Genomic DNA, 9,790 nt, shown 5'->3' with positions numbered 1-9,790 from the left:
GGGGAGGGGCTGCACGAGAACCAAAGCAATGTCACCACGAAGTCCAATGTCACCACAGCATCCCCCAGCAATGCCCCCTCCAAGTGCTGACCCTGCAGGCTCTCCAGCCGTGCCCCCCCAGCGCCGCTGCCCCCGGGCCACTTTCCCACTTAAGTCATGTCTGCTCGGAGTTATTTTGGGGTGTGCAGGAATCAGGCATCCTCAGCTCTTTCTGGAGCTGTTGCCAAACCTCCTGGCGAAATGAGGGACTGCTGTCCTTGGGGGCTGTTATCCCCCCTCGGCCAGCTCTGATGTTGTGCTCCCTTACACCACCTCTCTGCTTTTCCACCCCGCGCACCCTGAGCTGCAGATCAGGGAACAATGAGGGTGTTTTGGGCTTCGTTGTCAGTCAGGAGATACGGCTGGGCTCGCTCTAAGGAGGGAATTATTCTGGGTATGAATTATGTCATTTTCCTCTCCGGAAACAGCGAATGCTCCCAGTGCGGCTGTGCTTCCAAAGCAGCAATCACAGCTGGCGGGGTGCAGGGGAAGGTTCCATGTCCCCATGGGCACAGCACATGTCCCCAATGTGTCCCAGGACCCCAACCAGACAGAAAAAAATGGGAATGGCAGGGTGCTCCCATTCCGGCCCCTTCTTCCAGCTGCTCACCGGCCACACTTGTGCAGAGCAACTGGGGGAGATGTGGGGTGGATCAAAGCCCCTCTCCATCCCCCTGGCAATACCCGGGGGGGTCGGGGCTCTGTGACATGCAGAGCATCTCAAGAATTGGAGCAAATGGTACGGGGGGGAGCACAGGTTAAAGATAGAGCCCAGTGGGGATGGGGGCAGGCAACGCCGGGAGCGTGGTGCAAACGGCAGGGCCGTGCTGAGGTGCAACACCCCGAGCTGTGCTGCTGGATGGAGGGGCACGGGGGGGGGGCAATGCATCCAAAGGCTTCATCGCAGCCTCCCTTTCACCGCCAGCGCCACCGGGAGCCGTCACACCTCCCGAGCCAGCCCGGCCCGTGCCCGGTGGCGTCAGAGGGAGCGCTGCGCAGCGGTCCGTGCTGCAGGGCGGCCCTTGGCAGCAGCAGACGGACGGACAGCTGCCCTGCTGGGCCGGAGCTGCAGCGAGGGCTGCGGGCAGGTGGGCGGCTGGCTCGGCTGCTCGCCGCCCCACAGAGGCGGCCCTTTCTCCGGGGCAGAGCCGCCGGAGCTGAATGAAGCTGCCTGATTTAGCTGGCGCCGTTTCCTCAGATTGCTTTTGCTGAACATGCCGTGCCGCCTCTCCCTCTCCCGGCACCGACATCCCCGGACGTTCCTCGTGCACGAGTTCTGGGTAATCAGAGCACTCAGAGCCTGCTCCATCCCCTCTCCATCCCTACTCCATCTCTTCTTCACCTCCTTTCCATCCCCACTCCATCCCCTCTCTACCCTCATTCCAACCCCGTTTCATCTCCTCTCCATCCCCCCTCCATCCTCACTTCATACCTTCCCCATCCTCTCTCTATCTCCATTCCAATCTCACTCCATCCCCCCTTCATCCCCACTCTATCCCCATTGGGACTACAGCATCACCATGCCCTGCCCCATGCGTGCGGCTGTGCTCCCCAGGATCTGGGGCTCTGCAGGAGAGCTGAGGCCCAGACATGAAAAAGCCGCTTTGGTTTTCCCTCCTTGTGTGTTATTGTGGCACACTATCAATTAAAAACATTCTACTTAAAGATGCAAATGAAGGCTGGCGTGCCGGCACAGACAGAGGTAGGCTCTGGAGGTGAGGGCTCAGCTCTGCTCATTTCGCTATCTCGCTCTGTCGGAAATCTTAATTAAATTTCCCCTTTGATTTAGGCGTGCTCCTGCACCCTGCACGGCTCCTGCTGGGGCGTGCAAGTTTTGCTCCCCTCCTGCACAGAAGCACCCAGCGCCTACAGGCACGGGGGCGGCCGTGGGAGAAGCCCCATGGAGCTGTGTTGGCCGACACAAGGTGTTTGCACGCCCTTACGGCATCCAAGGAGCCAACAATATTTATGGAAGACGTTGTCCCCGAGTGCCCTGCAGCCTGGCTGGGGTTGTTGGGGCTCCTGACAGCATTGTGCCAGCCAGGGATTCACATGGGGCCGGTGCTGAAGCATCACAGATGGGGCAGGACGCAAAGTAGGACAGCTTGGGGAGGCAGTACGGCCCCATTGTCCCTTCTCCTTCTCCCTGCCCCAGGACGCGCGGCGCTCAGCATCACGCCGCAGGGTTACCATGGCATCTCCCTGCAAACCCCTCCGTGCCCGTGCTGGGGCTGCTCCCTCCCCTGCAGCCTTTCTCTGTGCCTGCAGACCGGCAGCCGTTGGGAAGGAAGGGACAGGGAGGAATACATTGACCTCGTGGCAGCTGCTGGAGTGCTGCGGGGCTGCACTTCACCTGCAGAGCCCAGCACAGCGTTGCAGGGGGACTTTCCTGCCTGGTGACTTGGAGCAGGAGCAGGATCACCTCATTGGCTGTTAGTTTGCTGTTCTGTTCCTGCTGCTATGGCAAATATTTGTGCGGTATGTGCCGAGAAGTTTTGCCTTTGTTACGCAGCCTCTCCCTTCGCAGGTCCCTGCAGCAAAAAGCAATCTGTGTGGATGAAAAGTGGCTTGGCAAGAAAAATACCCAAAATCTCCATTAGTGCTTGGGACGGCACAGGGCTCAACGTCCCACCTCTCCTTGTCTGCATGGGATTGGGAACAGGGAACGAACAGGAAGCTAAAATTCTGCTTTGTAGCAATGAAGAGCCAACTCTGCAAAAGGTTTCTGGCACGCATTTTTTGCAGATTCGACTGTGGCAGTGCCAGGAGGGCTCCTGGGCTCCAAGGCACTGAGCAAATGGATCGGGGGCTCCATGCTGGAAATCCTGAGCTCAGGTCCTGGCACAAAGTCCTGGAGTCAGAGCTCACGAAGGAACCCATGGCTGCTGGTGGGGGCTGAACACCCCCACATCCCATGGGGCTGCACAGAGAGAGGGCAGAGGGACAGCACACCCTGTGCTCCTCACTGCGCCCTGAAACCAGGGAGAACACAGGGCCAAATCCAGCCCTGAAGACAGAAACCAAACTTCATTTGCTTTGTTAATGACTTAATTACACAGGAGATAAACAACAGGGCAAGGCTCCCGGGCGCTTTCAGTCTGTTGGGCACACGGATACCTGCAGATTTGCAGCCCAGGCACACCTCTGCTGATGGATTCAGGGGTGCAAGCACTGCCCCATGCTCACTCACTCCTACCCCCACTCCCACAGAGATTTGGTCTCCAGGGCTGCATTAATAATAATTGTTGCTCCTCACTGTGCTGCTCACCCCAGAGCTTTGCAGACACCCATCTCAGGTGTGGGTGCTTCCACGCCCCGCAGCACTGCAGCATGTGGAGCAGTGGCTGGGAATGAGCTGCTCACGTGCTGCTGTGCTGCAGGGATGTGCCTGGGCACAGGCCCCGTACGGATACCCAAATCTCACTCACACGCAGTTTGGATGCCCAGAGGTGTCCTGGGAGGTGTCACCCATGCATGGGGTCTTTGCACTGCATGTAGGAGCACAGAGAACCCTCTTGGGTTGGGTCCTGATGGGCTGTCCAGCACGGGTTTGGGTCTGTTATGTCTCTGGTTCAGGGCGCAGTGATAGGAATGGCAGCACCAGGATGGCTGCACAGGCACCAGTTGGGCACTGGGATGGCTCCAACTATGAGCATGGATATCGTGCCCCAGGCACTGAGCTGCAGCCAGCTGATGGGGCTGGGATGGAGGCACCGGGCCCACGGACACCCTCCTGCAACAGGGCCACGAATACAGTTCAGCTTCCCCCTGCTCCCCACTGCCATTCGGGATTTGGGGCATAGAAAGGCAACGGGGGGCCCCAAAAGTTCCATTTCCTCCACTCCCCCCTCCCCTCCCGCTCCCAGCGGCGCGAGTTGAATTTAATGATGTTAGTCAGCCAGTAACTGGCGGGCTGCGCCGCTCTGAAAGCTGATGGGGAAACCAATTGAGGGCAAAATTGCTGCAAACAATTGTCCTTTTGTCCCTTTCCCTGGGGTCTGTCTGCCAAGGTTAGCGGAGCTGAATAACGCTCACTTGAGCTGCAGCTCACACAGCGGCATCCCGAGGGCTCCTCTCGGGGCTCTGCGAGGGGAACGGGACGAAGGGGTGAGGATGAGGAGGGGATGAGGGCGAGGAAGGGACGAGGGGAGCACAGCGGCCCAGGGAGCATCGCTCGGCTCCTGCCCGCACCCAATGCAGAACCAAAGCACCGGGAAAAGGCGCTGCTCACCCCTCGGCACCCCAAAATCTGCACCTGATCCGTGAGCCATGGGGCAACGGGGCCGAATCTCGGTGCACAACGGCAGCTGCGGGCTCGGCCCCAAACACACCGAGCCCGGCGCCCAGGCACAGCCCCACGGAACACGCGGAAACCGATGCCGACTCCGAATAAATAATAGCACGCTTGTTTGATTTCCTGAGCACAAGAATTAAAAACCCCGGGGGCAGGAGGCATTGTCTGCATTGTCTGGGACCCCGCTCCCTCCGCTGACTCTCTGCATTCCCCTGATTATTCTTTGCATCCTTTTCTTTCTTTCTTTCTTTCTTTCTTTTTTTTTCTTTAGCTTTCTCCATTGGCGAACGCAAAAAATAAAAGCACTTTTTTTTTTCTTCTTTTTTTTTCCATCAATCTGGCTTTGTTGCTGGAAGCCGATGCCTGAAAAGAACTTCTGTGTGTTTTCATGAGCAATGAGCACTTCTGTTCTCGCTGCCCAAACATGTATGTGCTTTCCCATGGGGTTCCCCCCTCGCTTCCTCTCTCCCTCTCCCCAAGGTTGGGAGATTTTTTTTCCTTCCCTGAGACACAACCGGAGCCGCTTCTCCCCCTCCTGTCGCTGCGCTGCTTCTCTTTGAGCCACGTGGCTGCGGTGGGACGGGACCTGCCGGCTCGACGCCTGGCTGGGGCCGCAGCCTTGGCAGGGTGGGAACGAGCAGCTGAGCTTCACCCACTGCTGAGCATCCCTTTGGTGCAGGAGGGGCTGCGATGTGGGATCCTTCTCTCTGCCCCCGGATTTGAGGTCTCTGGGTGACGCAGCCCCTCCGGCTGCAGCCGCAAGAAAAATAAACCGCAGGGACACCAAAGCAGCTCTGGCTGCTGCGCTGTTAGCGTTCCCAGATTTGTTTGCAAAGCTGCAAAGCTGGGCAAAATCCAACCTGGGGGACGAACTGGAGGGGGTGGTTTTCTAGGAACTCAGACAGCTGCGGGACGGGCGAGGGAAATGCAGGCTGGCGATGTCTGTGCGTGTTCCCATGGGACCGAGGGACTATATTTGGTTCCCCCCTCCTTTTGGCTGGGGCAGGGTTGGGAAGGGGCTGCTCCCAGGGCAGCGTTCCCACAGGCACCCCCCTGGGTTTTAATGCTGCACTCCCACTTTGTCGGTAGCTGTGAGATGTCCCACCTGCCTGCGAGGAGCTGCAGGGACAGCAGTGCCTTTCGTGTCCCACCATGGGGACACCGATGGTGCATCGGGGAGGGGAGAGCCCCAGGCAGGGTCAGCTGCCTGCATCCTGCCATGCCATTAGGACCAAGGTGTCACTGCACTATCACCTCCAATGTGACAGTTTGGTGTGAAGCAAAACCCCTCTGAAACTTCCAGCTGAGCTCTGCGTAACTGTCCCAAGTTTTGCCTCTGAATTCATGGAGCTGGAAGCCATGGAGCCATCCCAGCAGAGCTCCCAGCAGCCGAGATGCTGAGCTGAGCCTGAGGGGTTTTGGTTACAGTTGTCAAAGACCAAAAGAAAAAAAAGAAAAAAAAACTATATATTTTTTTTTCATCCCCATTTTGGCAAGTTTTGCTCCGAGTGTCATTGTGTTGTTGCCTTTTCCCAACCCAGAGGCTGCCCAGTGATCTGAGCCATCAATGAAGCTTCCAGCAGCCCGAGTGTGGCGCTGGGACGTTGCCACCCAGCGCTGGTTACAAAAGCACGGCCAAAAGGCAAAACAAAGGAGGGAGGGCAAGCAGGCTGGGACCAAGAGAGAAGAACACGAAGAAAAAAGTGACAAACTGTATTTACAGGAGGCACTGCAGTGCTCTGTTGCGCATGGGGCTGCTCTGCATGCAACTCCTGCGTGTCCCATCTGTGCTCCCTGGGCTGAAGCAATGCAGCCACTGTGCTCCCAAGAGCAGAAAGGAGCAGGTTTGGCTTTCAGCTGCAAAACCTCCTACCTGGGCTCAGGTTTTCCTAAGCAGCCTCAGGCCACTCCCTGCCCGTGCTCTGACCCCGCAGGTGGGGAAAGGCTTGAAATGCAAACTCCCCTTGTTTTCAGACTGCCTTAACACATCCATCAGGCAGTGAAAGCGTGCTGCAGCCCCGGAGCACTTCACACCAAGGTGTGCAGCCCATGCCAGCACTGCGCAGAGCCCAGCGGGGCCCCATTGCTGCACGCTGCCCTTTGGGCCCGAAGCTTTCGAGCAGCCCCTCACCGCTGGGGCTCAGGATCACAGCATGCCCCCACGCAGAGCTCCTTTTTGAGCCTTTCTTTCCTTTCCACTCATCCAGCACCATTGTTGTGACACCGCAGTCATCAAATATCACCCAACAGCAGGAAACGTGAGGTTTTGCTGTTGCAAGGAGATGCAGTTGATAAGGAGGGGACGAAAGCAACCCGCCTGGGAGAGGGCTCAGAGCCCCACCCTGTCCCCCACGTCCCCACCAGGGCTGGGTGTCACCACAGACACACCGGGGTGCCTCTGCCATCCCAGTCCTGGGGGACGGCACGTCGGGTGCCTGTGGGTCTATGGGTGAACCCCATGGACAGCCTTGCTTTGCTCACACAGCCCGGGGAGCACTTCCAGCTCCCATTGTAGGGAACAATGTCCCATTTGGAGGGGCAAACAATGGGCGCGGGGCGGCAGGCAGCTCCCGGCCGGGCTGCGGGACCCGGGGCGCTGCGGCTCGGAGGAAATCCTTTTATTTTTCACTTGTGAACTGAAACAAACACGAGCTCCTGTTTATTTCCTGGTTGATTGTATTTTGGAGGATGGAGGTGGCTTCCCCACGCCGGGTTGAGTTAACCCCTCCCACGCCGGGCTCGCTCACTCGGGACCCGGCTCGCCCCCGACCTCCCATCATTTCTGTTTCATTGGAAAACCTGAGGGTCATAAATAACACGTGCTGGCATGGGAAGGCTGGGAAGCAGGAAGCCAGCCCATCCCCTCCCGCTGAAGGAGCAGCACAGTGTCCCCAAGATGCTCTGCAGGAGGGGAAAACGGGGCCCCCCAGCACAGAGCATCCCCACGTCCCCCTCCATCCACCCATCCCCGAACACCAGGGGTGCGCATCGCCCCATCCCACAAGGCAGAGCGGGTCCCATGGTGAGGCCGAAGGTTTGCAGACCCCGGGCTGTTCTCACACTTCCCCATCACATCCTCCCCGCTCCCACGTCGGCTGTTCACAGGCGCTGCCGCGCTCTTGGCTCCCGGCCCCGGGGCCTGCGCCTGGGTGGAAACAGCATCCAGATGGAGCTATTTTTTCACATTTTCTTGGGGGAGGGGAAGGAAGGTTTGGAAAAAGCCGATGGGATCGGGAAAGCGTTGGGAAAGAGCGAGTCAGGAATGGGGGCTCAGCAGCATTGTGCTTCTGTGGGATGCTCCCAGCACTGCTGGGGAAACCAGGCATGGGGTGAGGGGCGGCGGGTGCCCGTGGCAGTGAGGGAGGATCCATCCCCAGAGCCGTGGGCAGAGCCTGAGCCCAGCACCAAGAGAGTCACCTGGGTGCCTTATACCTGAAAGCACGTCCATAGAAAGCGCTCAAAACCCACCACTGTGCTGAGGGATAAACATTTATTGAATGTTTCCTGTTTGGCACCAACGCTCCTTCACTTCTCCGCGCTCCTTTTCTCCGTGTGTGTTTTTAAAAGGGAATGGTTGGAGCCGAGCGGAAAGGAAAAGGATCCCCGGCTCTCAGCCCCCACGTGTGTGCCATGCCTGGTGCTGTTAGCCATTAAGTCCTGTCTCCCGAGGTCTGACATGAGCAATGCATTATGCAAAGGTTGTGGGAATATTTCAGACGTTGCATCCCCGGAGAACTACAATTTCAGTTTTACGGGGTCTGGGGCGGATTTTTTTCCCCCCCTTTCTTTCGAGTGAGTTATTTCACTGTGACGTAACAGGGGTTACAGCTCCAGCAGCAGAGGGGAGGACATGCAGGGTCCCCTGGCACACAGTGATGTGAGGTTGGGGGCAGCGTGGGGGACACGGGAACAGCCCGTCCCATGCGTGGAGCGCAGAGAAAGATCTGAGCGTGGGATGGGGCGGAACGAGGCCTTGGTCCAAAGGCAATCTAATTCAGGACCGGGCACAATTGAAAGGGATTTATTTTTAGGCTCTGGACTATTGCTGCTTTGGGGACCTGAATGGAAAATGTCTATTTAACCTCTTTGGTGATTTGCTTAGTAAAATAAACTGCTGTCAGCACGGTGGGAGGTGGTTTGTGCCAGCACTGCCCATTGTGCAGCCGCAGGGATGGGCACTGCAGCCCTGGGATGGCACAGGAAGGGGCTCAGGCTGTCCCCACGCCCTATGGCAGGGTGCAAGCACACAGCTCCCATCACTGGGCCCACAGTGACTTGGTGCTGGTGGGAATCGCGAGGCTTCTCCGGTGGGAAAGCTGTGAACTGAGAGGGGGAAAATATTTCCTCCCCAGAGCACAGGTGAGAGCCAGAAGGGCAGAGTGCTGTGGGGCCATTCACTCTATAAATACACTCGATCTACAACAACGCAGGGCTGCAGCACAGGGCTTCCTATGCTGCTATTTTTGCCTGCAGGAAGCCAGGGACGAGCAGAGCATCCCTCGCTCCCCAGCACGTTGCTGGCAGTGGGACGTGCCCACGGCCAGGGCTGCAAGGAGCAGCAGCCATGGTCCCTGCACCACGCTGGGATGAGAAAGGACAGGGACAGGAGTGGAGGGGATGGGCCTTGGGCATGGGACCTTCCATAAAGCAAGCATGGAGATGTGCAGCTCTCCCCCAGAACGATGTATCCCTGTCTGTTCTTGGAGGATATAGCAAAACCAGGGACAGACCCTGAGTCCCCGCACCTCTCTGGCTGCTAAAGGACAGAAAGTGCCACCTTCCCCAGGGCTGCTGTCAGCTCTGCATCCTGCACAGAGCTCCACTGGCTGCTGGCCTGCGCACGTGGGGAACAGCATCAGCTGCACTGGCGCCAGATTGCTGCAAGAGAAAGGAACCCAGCAGCATTTCCTGGCCCCGAAAACATAAGGGTGTGCTGGGGGGTGCCTGGTTGGCAGCTGCACGCAGGTGTGCATGAGCTTGTAGACAAAGAGCAAACAGGCAAACAGCGATCGAATGGACTGAGAGTGTCTCCTGAAGAACGTGGTGCTGGGATTCCAATGGCACAGCTCTCCTTTGCAGAGCCATGAGCTCCCCTGCCCCGCTCCATCCCAACCTGCTGGGACACGCTGCAGCTCCGGCACCACCAGCAGCAAGCAGTGGGCAGAGAGAGCCAGCTCTGCACATTACCTGTTGTTCTCGGATTGGGGTAATTAACAATTAGGCAGCTGTCTGAATCACATGCAGAGGAACAATTATTTCGTTATTAACGGGTTCTATTTAACAGGTCTCCTTTTCCCAGCTGTTTGTTTCTTGTTTTTGGTTGTTGTTGCTGTTGTTTGAACTTGTGCTCTCATGCATGATCCCAGCAGTGGAACCTGCACCGGGACAAGGGAGGAGCACTCCTGTACACCGAACCTCTCACAGCTCTGCAGTGCTCAGTGCAATGAACCCATCTCA

Source organism: Lagopus leucura, unplaced genomic scaffold (assembly GCF_019238085.1).
Source record: "Lagopus leucura isolate 7727_CA_CO unplaced genomic scaffold, USGS_WTPT01 Super-Scaffold_100022, whole genome shotgun sequence".
Taxonomy (NCBI): domain Eukaryota; kingdom Metazoa; phylum Chordata; class Aves; order Galliformes; family Phasianidae; genus Lagopus; species Lagopus leucura.
The sequence above is the reverse complement of the archived record's forward strand: the minus strand, read 5'-3'. Positions refer to the sequence as shown.